This window comes from Akebia trifoliata, chromosome 16 (genome assembly GCF_017979445.1).
Source record: "Akebia trifoliata isolate Shusen 1 chromosome 16, ASM1797944v1, whole genome shotgun sequence".
NCBI classification, from domain to species: domain Eukaryota; kingdom Viridiplantae; phylum Streptophyta; class Magnoliopsida; order Ranunculales; family Lardizabalaceae; genus Akebia; species Akebia trifoliata.
The window spans coordinates 8,454,816-8,468,518 of NC_141390.1; positions in this window are offsets into that span (position 1 = coordinate 8,454,816).

Sequence of the window (13,703 nt, forward strand, 5' to 3'; positions counted from 1 at the left end):
CGGATCCACACACCCCCGCGGATCAAGGGCGTTTTCAGGCTCTACCTGAATTTGCCTGATTATTGGTTTGAGTTGGGGGTTGAACTAAGGTGGTGGAAGTGTTGGCTATATAGGCATGGTTGATGTTGGGTTTAGAATTAGTGAAGGATTTTTTGGCTTTGTTGTTAGAAGAGTTAGAAAGGATCCCAGACGCAAAAGCATCCTCAAATTGGCTTCCAGCTTGTAAAAGGGATTCAAATGTGGAAAGATATTGGGCAACTAAATGCTGAGCATACCTCTGCAAGATGTTTTTCAAGATGATTGCCACTTGTTCATTTTCTGATGGTCTATCCCACATCTGTGCAGCCTTAGCCCTCCAGCGGCTAATAAAATTAGTAAATCTTTCCCCATTCTTCTGCTTAGTGGATTCCAAATCCCTTCGAGAAATATCGATTTCAATATTGTACTTGTACTGGTGTTAGAATATCTTTGACATATTTTCCCATGTCCCTATTGCAGCTGAATCTTGGGACATTAACCATCGTAGCGCTGATCCTGATAGAGTACGTTGGAACAATAATGTCATCTATTTGTCACTGAGGCCCATTGTGCGCATGTTGGTGACATATACCTTGAGATGCATTTTTATGCAGCCTACTCTATTGAATTTTTCCATTTTTGGCATGACAAACTTCTCAGGCAGACGGATCTTAGGGATTTGATTCAAAGCCTCTATTCCTGCCACGATTTCATCAATCCCTTTTATGTTCTTCACGGCTATTTTCAACTGAGTTATTCTGTTGGCTAAAATTGGATTCTCATTAAAATATTCCTCATTTCCGTCAAGCTCATAAACCTCATCCAGATTCTAAGCTGTGCTACCTTTCAGTCCCTTGCCTTTTTGATCATCAGGGTAGTTTCTTGTTGACTCAGATATATGTTCTAGCACTTCTACCTTGCTTTTTTATGCTGTTCATATCCATTGCAAAGACCGCCAAAATCTTACAAATTTCCGCAAGTTTAGATTTAGAAGCCATTTTTTATGGTTCACTTGGGGCTGATGTTCTTTCCAAACGACCTGACTCTTGACTCCAACTAGGTGGCGGACGTTTAAGCTTGGACGCAATAGTATCATAAAACCCCATCAAAGGTGAATTAAGAATTGGTGAAAGGTAAATGATCCCTTTTGATAGCATTTGCTTTTATTATTATAATTAATGAGTTGTGCTGGTCGAACTTATGTCTGATGAGGTGATTTATTGTTAATTAGGGACTTATATAAAAGAGACTTCTTATTAAAAATCGTACCAATGAGATAAATACGAACACAAAAGAAATGAGGAGACTCCCATCTTAAAGCAAAAATGACTCAATTTAAGACCTTACATGTTCTTCTACTTCCCTCTTCTACTTCTTGAATGCTTGTTGATCTTCCGATTTAGTAAGCATCCAATGGTCCCAAGCGATAGCTATGCGTTCTACCAAGTGCATAGTCAGCTCCTTAATAGGATGTCGATTCCTCATGACCATTGGGATCCATGAAGGGAATCCTATCTGTCTTGGTATCATCATTGGACAATAAAAAGATGTATTCAGCAGACCAGTGGGCATTACATGATCAGACCCTTTTGAAGCAAGAACGGTGCCTTCATCCATTTTTATCCCAATTTATCCTAATTTACATCTTGTGTAGTTAAATTTAAGAGTCAGTCCTTCCAGTCTTCTATGGATGCAAAGTCCACCAATGTTTTCTTTCTTGTGAATTTTTCTCATTTACTTTCCTTGATTTGTGGGAACTCTGCGATGTGAAGTGGGATACATAACCACAGATAAAGCAAATGTGGATTTCCTTGAAACCCTGCCCCTCCTGGTGCATTCTCATTTGATAATCCCTCAAAAGTCTTGGCGAGTATTGTGGGGACTGGGTTAACCTTGTTTTTAAGTTGTCCAGCAATATATGCAAAGAAGCCCAGCAACTGATGACCCATCCTAAATGAAACCAGAAAATATGTTGACAATATCCCCAAACATAAAGTAAAATCCCTGGCCTTCCAGTGAGGTTCTGGAGCGAAATCCCAAGGATTTTCTTGTTCAGGAATTTGGTGTACTTCTAGGAGTCTCCGCATGTTCAGTAAACCGTGATCTGTGAATCTTCTTGCTTTTTTTTACTTAACTCCTAACCCTTTCGAGAGTTCTTTTGTGAATTTGGATTTCGATGGAAGATAATCATCGGACCCAATGTGCTTATCCCCATAATATTACAATAATCTTCATGAGTTAGACAAAGTGTGACTGAACCAAAACGGAATACGTGGTAATTCAGGTCCTAGAAATTGGTCGCGGCACATAAGAGATTTCAATTGATAGTTACTGACTTGAGAGAGAATACGCTTTGAAGTCCATATGCACCAAAATTGTACTTTTCGACAGTGGTGAACGCATCTAAAGCTCTTTCCATCAACAATTGTACATCGTTATGAGCCATCTAACCAAGAAACTAACTTTCATTATTGATATATTTAAAAACAAGCCACGTCCATTTTTTGGTACGATTTTTAATGTGATTCAACAATTTTGATTTAAAGAAAGGTCCGATCTATTGAATAGAATTGGTTAGAAAAAGAAGTTCAGTTTCCACATTCTGACCGATTCTACCCAATGGATAAAAAATATATATCACCTCATTGACATTTAATTGAACCAATTAACTCGATCGACTCGTATATTGATCCAAAAGATCAACGTACCAATTGGGCTAATGGGTTGGAAAATGATTGACCAACACAACTTTTCAGTTACAATTATTGGGTCGGACCGATATTGTGGATTCCATTTGAACGGTGTGGATCGGTCCATCCACTTAATTTTTGGTTAGTCTAGAGAAAAGTAACCGGGGAGCACTCATGGTTGATTCGAGTCGTGGCCTAATAGGACCGCACCTAAGTTCTAGGCTTTCTATATGATTGAGGATAGGTTAGGACAAAGCTTAGGTCACTTTAGCCCGAAACACCGATATAGTATTCCAGTTTTACCTGATCAAGCAGTACATGGTGCTCCAATTTGCTATACCCGAAGGTACTGTACTGAAGTTGTAGCATTCACGGGCGCCCCCCCTGTCCCTAAGGACCAAGTTAGCTTAGATCCGGCTATTAGATTTATAAGGACATGACAAGATGCAAATATGCGTATGCATGCTCATGAATGTGTGCAAAGGGACAAAGTGCGTCCGGGGCATTCTTTGTAAATATCCAACTATACAAATCAAATACATCTAATCATCAATCAAATCAATAGAGATAAATAATTAAATATATCTAATCACATGCCAAAGAAAGAACAAAATCTAGCCTAATATAAGATTCTCATTGAGTCAACTGGGTTGACTTGATGAAAAAGTCAACCTAAGGATAGTCTTGGATCAGGTCAACTTTGACCCTAAATTCTCCAATGGAGTAGTCACTGAAATCGCCTCGACCACCGTCGACCCGTTAAATAACGGATAGGGGTCCGATTTACGTATCTCGGAGATTTTAAAAGAATAGGGAGTCACCACCTAATTTAGGTCTAGAACCAAAATTAACTCCAAATAGATATGGGCCGGTCCACAGATCAAAGAGATGGGTAAGGGGTTAGATTACGGGTTTCGAAAGGTGTTGGGCACCGAACCCGCCTGATCAAGACGATCAGTCTCTACTATGATCCAAAAATATCCTACGGTCAACATTCAAAGACTAAAGGCCAAATTAGGGTCCAATCATCATCAAATCGCATCGGATTTATTGAAAAAATCTTATAACTAAAATAATTATTATTTCTCGAATTTCGTATAAAGAAAATCCACAATTTAATAAGGCTTACATGGCACCAAAAATTAATGGATCAATTCGATCATATTTTGAATAATAGGAAATCAATTTTCAATGCCACGTACATAAAATTAATGAATTGGCTCATTGACGACATTTATCAAAGAAATTCGATTTTTAAAATGTCACGTGTATTAAAATCTATGAGTCGACTCACAATTTTTTATCAAAGAAACTCAATTTTTTTAAATGCCACGTGTGTTAAAATCAACGAGTTGACTCAAAGATTTTTATCAAAGAAACTCGATCTTTGAAGTGTCACATATATTAAAATCAGTGAGTCAACCCACACATTTTAACCAAAGAAATTCAATTTTTGAATTGCCACGTGCGTCTTAAAATCAGTAAGCCAACTCATTGTTCATAGAAAATTTTGGTTTCCAATGCACATGAAAAATCAGTGAATTGACTTGTGTCCATTTCATAAAAAAAATTTGATTTGGAATTTTCAATCTGAAAATCAATAAGTCGACTCGTTGATTTTTTTTATTGAGGAAAATTGATTTTGATTTTTCGTATACACTAAAAGGTTGACGAATTAATTAATATCATCATTAATGAGTTGTCCCAATAACATCAAGACCTGACGTGTCGACTTGATAGATATTAGCACCCAATGAGCCGGTTTACCAATTTTATTTATGTGAATTGATTCAATCAATCTATTAATCAAGAAATTGACGAATTGATCCACTAATGTTTTGAAATCATAAAGGTTACCATTAGTGCCACATGTACCCCAAAAATCAATGAATTAATTCGGAGGCATTTAAAAAAACGAAATCAAAAATAAAAATAAATAAACAAAACAGAGGCATAAAAAAAACTCCTAACCTATTAATATGCAAAAGAATAAAACATAAATAAATCAACAATATATATATATTCTCCTACCCTATGGATATGTAAAAATAAATAAGAAAAGAAAGAAAAAAAAAATTCAAACAAGAGAGATGTCTAAAAATGTTCCCTAATTTTACCGATATGCAAAAAAATAAATAAAGCATAGAAAAAGATACATAAAAAAGAGAAAAAAAATCCTAATCTTATTAATATAAAAGCACAAAAAACTGCATGAAAAAAAAAAAAAAACTCTCTTAGTCCTACCACTATAAAAATATATATAAAAAAAACTATCTAATCCTATTTGATGTGCAAGAATGAACAAAAATCACATAAACAACGTTTCTCGTAATCCTATCAATACATTAAAAAAATGTCGTAAAGACGAAAACAACAAAATTAAAAAAATAAAATAAAATGATAATAAAAAAAATCCAACAGTGAACTCACCTATAAAGAGAATTATCGGGAAGTCGATTCCTTCAGGTACGACTTGGAGGCTTGTAAGTATTTGCTGCTGAGAAATAGGATAGAGAGTGGCTGCACTGTGAAGAGGATGATGGTTGAGAGTGAGGTGACTCTGTTGCATAGTGAAGAATACGATGGCTATGATGGCTGGTCGGTGATGTGAATGCAGCAAGGCTGTTGAAGGTATTGTAATGGAATCAATGAAATATGAGATAGGCTATTGTAGGAGATGATTTAGTGGCAGATATGTTGGCTGTTAGAGGAGTTTAATGATAGCAACATTAGCTATTAGAGAGGAAGGATAATGGCTAAAAAAAAAATATTGGGGCAGCAACTAACAAGGTAGATAAAGGGCTGAGAAGATGGGTATTGTTGCAAATGAGTTGGAAAGGAGACTGAGTAGTAAGATTGCAGGTTTAATGGAAGAAGGAAAAGATTTTTTTTTTTCAATGGTAGACTAAAAAAAAACGTCTCTATTTTTTTTAATGGTTGCTGGATTTTATTTTATTTTTTGTTTTATGATGGTTGTATCATCAAATATCAGAGAGAGAAATGGGAGAGATCAAAGGGATGAGGGAGGTGAGATGGGGGGCTGAGTTTATTGATGAAGATAAGGAGAGTTGTTGGTTTTTTGTGCAGCAAAGGGGCTCCAATGGGTCCTTTAAAATGTGAGGGAGAGTCGACTATCTTATGAGGATGTGGGTTGTTGTTACAGGTTTAAGGTTGCTATTTTTTTTTTCCTTTTGTTGTTGATTTTTAGAAAAGGAATAGGAGACCAATTGCCCTGATGAGTGCCCTTTTGCAGGCTTTTATAGTGGAGAAGAAGATGAACGTGAAGAATAGAACGTGTATCAGTTAAGAAAGATCATGGGGCCCTTTTTTTTTATTTTAGTTAAACGTGAGAGAGGCAATTGATGGGAGAGATGTGTTAGAGAAGAAGAGGAGTTGAGAACGTGGGGGTAGAGGAGGTGCATTGGAGAGGAGAGTGATGGAGAGAGTTGGAGAAGAAGACAATGGGAGAGTGCCCACATTTTTTTTTATTTTTATTTTTTTATATCATATTTTTATTTTTATTTTATTTTTATTTTATTTTATTACTATTATTTTTATATTTTTTAAGAATGGGTGGTGAAGATCCCACGTTACTCATACTACGGTAATTTCCCGCTAATGAGTTGTGATTTTTTTTTGTTTGAGTTCAAATTTTGGATTTGTCAAATTTTTTTTATTTCGATTTAGGTTGGTTTAATTTCAATTGGGTTCGTTTTGAATTGTTTGAATTTGATTTTTAATTTAAATGTTGAATGGGTTAACTAATTTGTGTTTTAAATTGAAATTGAAATTGATTTTAATTTTTAATTGGTCGGTTGATTGGATTTTGATTTCAATGTGATCCAATGGATTTTAATTTGTTGATTACATTTTTAGTTGGTTGATTTGGTTGATTGATTTAAATTTTAATTCAATTTTACATTTTAATTGGTTGAATGATTTTTAACTTGATTTTCAATTTGATTTTGATTTTGATTTTGATTTTGTATTTTAATCGGTTTCTTGATTTTTAATTTAAATGTAATTTTTATTTTATATTGAAATTTAATTTGATTTTACGATTTTAAATTAATTTTAAATTTTGGATTTTAGTTTAATTTTCAATTTGAATTTTATTTTGATTTAATTTTTTATTTGAATTTTATTTTCCTAGAGGTCAAGGTCTCTATGTTAGAGTTAGATGTTAAGTGGTGTTTTGGTCATTTTTATGATTTTGACGATTTTTCTTGAATTTCTCTATTTTCATCTATTTGGGTCTCGTTATACTTGAAATCACATTCTGAGTGCAATGGAGGTACTTTCGAGATTTTTCGGAGGTCCAAAGTTTATGAGGGGTATTTTCGTTATTTTGATGATTTTTTACAAATTTCTCTGTTTTCATCGATTTGGATCCCGTTAAACTCGAAATCACATTCTGAGTGCAATGGAGGTACTGTCGAGACTTTTCGAAGATTCAAAATTTATTAAGGGTATTTTTATCATTTTTGCTATTTTTACAGATTTCAATGTGAGATTTCTTTCAGTCCCTATATGATTATTTCTAAGTTTCAAAGTTATATTTTTCTAGAGTAGCGAAGTCTCTAAGTTATCGAACTGTGTAACAAACGTAAGCGTATGTACTTGCTAAATCGAGTGTATGGTGTAGTGATCCTAAGCGTGCATAAATTTTTATGTCTAGTCGTGACATTGGAACTCCAACTGCTCTATAACTCGGCGATTAGGGAACTCTACAACTTGATAGCGAAGGAGTTCCATATTGTGGATACACTGATCCGGGGAAGATTAGCCTCGAATACATCGGCCTCTTGACTGAATTTGATCTGGGAAGAAAAGAAATCTAAGGTCAACTCATTTGCTCCTTGGAGGTCTGAAACTCTATCTCCTCTCATTTTATCCTTTAACCTCGATTTACCGTATCTCCATAATTGATAATCTCAATCATCGATCTCTTGGCCCTTAGGTAGGGTTATAGTCTTCTAAAGAGTCTACGGGTCTTCTGTAATCTGTCAGGATAAGCTCGGGCGTATATCGTGACAACCTAATGAATATCATATCTTAGTCTCTATAATTGATAGATTACCCTGCACTAATCTCAAAAACTCTTAGTATTTGATTTCTCGAGTAATCTCGGATATAAATCTATCGAGAAATATCCTCTCGAAGTTTACCCACTCAAACGATCCATCTCCCAATACATTCATCTCAAAATGTTACTAATGATTAGCATCCTCGTCCAACTAGAATGTAATCATCGTCATCCACTGATCTCTTGGGCACTACATGATAATCAAAATCTTTCAGGTCTTTAAAATCCACTCATTGACCTCAACCGGATTGGAAAAGTCCCCAAATCTTGATAGACATAATCATTGAAAATTCTACAACCACATCCTTAGATTTACATGTCCTTTGCACTGGGAAATTTTCTTATTCTTCAAAGGCACGACCTTGTGGTAATGGTCTCTAAGGTGGAATAGTATTTCCCTTTTGCGAAGAAGTCCAACGCTTCCTCATTTCTTGGATTTAGTGGTGTGCCTTACAATCGTGGTAAGTCTTATAACATCGCTCACTTCCAATCGTTATTCTTGTCTGTTCGGGATGGCATGAATACGTTATCAACTTTATTAAAATATGGTGGTCTCATTGTCTCATACATTGGTTTGTCTAGCATCTTTCAGAGCCACACATCCTTAATCAACTGACGTTGACCCGAACATTGTTCTCCTTTATATCCCAATTTACCACATTCGTAATATATCACAACTCTTCTTTTCAACTGATCTAGTATTATATGTTGTTTCTTATAAAATTCTTCCATCCATTGAGTTGGTATGTCTATAATATCACTCCTCACGTATGGTTATTTTTCCTATGAATTTGTTAGTTTCGTAATTATTTGTCTCTTATTAGATACTAATTGCCTTCCTTCCATTTGGCGTCGAGGTGATGATGGTTGTACTATTAATATTTCTTCTCTAAATTTGTCATTAGACTCAGCTACCTATCCGATGAATGACATTAGTTGTGATATCGGGTCAGTAGTCTGATCCAAAGCCTATCTTGTCTCTGTTGTGTTTTGGCCTCTGCTTCGTCCACTCCTCTTGCTTATGTTCATCCGTATTAAGGCACTTATCATAATAAGGCCAAAGCTACTCTTACATAACTATGAATTACTATCATAGATTGGAACTTAGTAATGGACTCTATTTCCACTACTAAAGAATAAACTTAGAATCCTATCTTAGGCTTACAAGGCTCTATAAACATCTAGACACGGAAGAACTCATAATTCCAATACGGAATTACTAATGAGCTCGGATACCGAATTCCTAGTGACACTCTATGATTATCGCTCTAATATATGTGGTATCAGCTAACTCTTCAAAACATAGCAGATCTGTATCCCATACGGATCTAATACTATGCTCTGATACCATCTGTGGCGTCCCGCCGAATACCAACACAAATCCCCATGTCAGATTTCAAGGTACGAGGTGGCACCTCGAAATTTCGGCATGGTCTCCTCTGTTTATGTTAGCATTCCAAGGCGATTCAACCTGCACCTGATAAACGACATACAATCCTGCATATAACAAACAAAATATAATACTAGCGGAAGCCTATATACGTCTAATAATATCCGATAGATCAGAGTGCGGAAGAAGAAAAATTATATACAGGATTATACAAAATTCCTCACTCTAACATAATTCCTAACACTCAAGACAGAATCCATAACACTACCTGGAGAAACTGACACCACTAGGGGGTATAGCCCTAATACTTACCAGGTGACGGACTCTGGTTGTCTATCTGACCAACCAGATGATCCTCGCTCTTGTTCTACACTTATTTCGCCAAGCTTCAGATCTAAAACTAAAAAAAATGGAGAAGGAAAGGGTGAGTAACAATGGTTACCCAGTAAGGAAGCAACAATTTCTGCCAATAACCTCTCCTAACATGAACGAATAAACATACTGAATCATTTTAAAATAAACAAAGTTTTACAAAAGAAAACTACGATTAACTGGTACATATAGCCAGGGATGAGCAACTAAACATTTTAAAACTCACATTACATCGATCAGCAGTACTCACTATAACATTCTCTTTTTATACAATTCTAATTGATCAAATGGAAACAATAAACATGCATTTCATTTTATATATCAAAATAAGCAACCGATACATAATACACAATGGTGGAGTATTGGAATTAGAGAGTTGGGATTCACGACTGGATCGCTCCCAGTTGGGACATGATGTTACAATTCCTTTCTGGCTTTTAGTTCCTGATTTTGTGGCCGGTCGCTGCCCTTACCACGTTTGGTTGACCATTTATCCGGCTCAGGCTGGCCGTTTGACGTGACCGTAAGCAATGGGTCTCTTTTCGATGTGTCAAAACGTTCGACTACTATAGATTGTTAGTGATCACCGACTAATCATCTTCGTCTATGCCTATCAGGCGTACATGTGATTCCCAAAGATACAAACCATTCGTATACGACCACCTTTACATTACAAGTTCACTGGTAAAGATAGAGAGGAATAAACCCGGATTCCAGTTGTGACTCCACTCTCATACGCGTCCCATACCACGTATGAGTTTGGTGGTCCCTACCGTACATCCCAGGATAGTACACCACTCCGGATGATATGATGCACTATCCCTTCAGGCATTCACAAACTCTTTAACAGCTCACAAAATAGCTACTTATATATATTATTTTCATTTGAAAACAAAAGAGAAATTAACAATACAAGATTGAGAATAGATATCCAGTTTCCTACCATGCAAGTGTGGCCACCCGGCCTAAAATAAATAACATAACAGAGCGCCTCGCGCTAACAGAAAGTAAATAAACATGCAACCAGTAACATTATCCCTGGATATCCGTTCACCAACCTGCATACAACACAACAACGTAAAATGCAGACATCACCCCTCGGGTGTGACTCTGACATTTTACCATTTCATACCCTTTTTCCCTTTTTTTTTCGACTTTTACAGTTTTCAATCTCTTCATAAAATATCCATTTTCTGATATTCATCAACTCAATATGAGTTCATTGAATATTAAATCACATTTTTCAACTATACAATTTATTTCTATCAATAATATTGAAAAAAAAATACAAATTTCATATCAAAACGGGGTCCGAGCAGTGCACAAGACCCAATTTATGGCAATAACCCGTTAAAATACTCTACCCACGTATAATTTGTTAAAAATACAATTAAACATATCAAACATGCAATTTCTGGCGTGAATTTTGAAATAAACAAAGAATTCTATATTTCGAAAATACATCCAAATTTTTCCGATAAAATCCTAAATGCAATTTTCACAATCTATGATTATTAATAGAAATTCAGAGTTCCTTACAATCTCTAGGCGAAAGGATCAAAGCACGTGCACGGAAATCGAGGCGATCGGCAGGGAAATCGAGGCGGACCGAACTTCGAAGCGGCTGATTTTTGAAATCGACCTGGTGGTTTCGAAGATCTCGATGTGCTCGTCTTTTCTCTCTTCTACGGCGAAAGACAGTTTGACCCCGAAATCGATGAAAACCGAGGTCGAAGTTACGAAAATCTCCGTATAAAAATACGGCTGATTTTTGACTATACGGGGTGAAAAACACGAGAAAACGGAAGGAACTTGGTTGGGTTATGTAGAGAATGAGGCTGCGGACGTTTCTCCCTTCTGCGTCGGAAAGCGATTTGACCCCGAAACGGACGAAATCCGAGGTCAAAGTTTCGAAATTTCCGTATCCAAATACGGCTGATTTTTGACGATATCGGATGAAATAGAAAGTGAAATGAAGAAAGGTTGGGTGGGTTTTGTAGAGAACGTAGCTGCGGACATTTTTCCCTTCTACGGCGATCGTCGACGGCGAACCGTTTGCGAAGGATCTGAGGTGGAAGGTCGAAGAGAAAAGAAAAAAAATCGTTTTATATGTCTCGGTTGTATGGATGCGTTGGGGAAGATGGGTTTTAAAAAAAATTAAATTTTTTTATTTATATAAAAGTTAGGACGAAATTGGTATTTTGTCAATTGTTTGGATCGTCGATAACTTGATCATTCGGACTCCAAATCTGACAAACGAATACTCTATTTTGCCTAATTTTTCATTCTGGATCTAATGGTATAGTCAATTTTTACAAATTATGTCTCCATCAAAAATTTACATTTTTGGCCTGACGTGACCTATAAACTTGATGTCGTTTTCGTTTTTGGCGATAAATCAACTTCCTGATCTCCAAAAATGACAAATAAATAGTCTATGTTGAATAATTTTTCGTTATGAAACTAATGGTATGATCGAATTTTAAAAATTATTACTCCAACAAAAAGTTACTGTTTTAGCCTGGTCCGACCCGGTAATCGAGGATTTTGCAACTTTTATATTTGGACTCACATTTGAGCGTGCTTACAGGCTAAACTATATTTTTTGATCATTTTGAATCTAATGGTGAGGTCAGATTCTATTAAAAATGATCAAAATAAGGTCCCACAGTTTTACCCTAAGTCCTACTTTCAAGATTTTCTTAAAATTCCACTATTTATTTTTTCCTCGAGATACGAATTAAAAATTCGGGGTTTTACACTCCACCTACTGCAATATCTCATCTGTTCTCTTCTCTCTATGCCTAGAGTCATGTGACTTCAACATAGAAGCCTCATTAAAAGTGACATCCCTACTAAGATCTACCTTTCTGTAATTTGGAGCCCAAAGTTTATAACCTTTTACACCTTTCTTCTTACCTAAAAAAATTGCCTTTCTCGCACGCGGATCCAATTTACCATCATTAACATGATAGTAAGCTGGACACCCAAAAATCCCAATATTGTCATAATCACTAGCAAGTTCTCCAGACCAGGCCTCCAACAGTGTTTTACCACCAATTGCAGACGAAGGCAACCTATTTACTAGGTAACAAGCATAAGTAATCGCCTCAGCCCAAAACACCTTGCCTAACCCAGAATTAGACAACATACACTGAACTTTCTCCAGCAAAGTCCGATTTATGAGTTCCGCTACTCCATTCTGTTGCGGTGTCATTCTAACGGTGAAATGCCAAACAATACCCTCATTCTGACATACTTGCAAGAACAGATCACTAGTATACTCCCCGCCGTTATCCGAACGGAACATTTTGATTTGTCTGTCAGTTTGACTTTTCATAGCCTTCTTCCACTTCAAGAATATCGCTAGGACTTCATCCTTACGTTTCATGGTATATACCCACACACGCCTAGAATAATCATCAACAAAAGACACAAAGTAATGCATACCTCCAAGCGATGCACTCCTGGAGGGTCCCCAAATATTTGAGTGAACATAATCGAGGATTCCATAAGTACGATGGATAGCTGTGCCAAACTTCACCCTTGTTTGCTTGCCCATAATACAATGCTCACAAAAATCTAACTTGCACGTCTTAGTACCCTTCAATAGCCCTTGGTTTACTAGAACACACAAGGACTTCTCACCAGTATGCGCCAATCGCATATGCCACAACCTTGTAGTATCTATGGAAGTAGTTTCCACTTTCCCCGCAATAGCAGCATCTCCCATAACAACCTCGCCATCCAAATAGTAAATATTATTACTCCTCCTATGCCCTTTCATAACCACCATGGATCCTTTAAGGATCTTCCTCACACCATTCTTGGACACAACTTTGTACCCTTCAACCTCAAGAGTGCCATCTGAGATGATATTCTTTTTCAAAGCAGGAACATAACGAACATCTTTTAACTCCTTAACTGGACGTTGTGCAACTTAAAACGGAGCATACCTATTCCCAATGTATGACAAGACTGATCAGTTCCCATCAACACAGCACCACAATCTAGCTTCTTAAAGCTAGAAAACCACTCCCTTTCGGGACATATCGGATAGGTAGCTCCTAAATCCAAAATCCAACCCTTCGATCAGCAACACACACACTCGATGATACAACCAAAGAAAAATCAGAATCAGAACCGT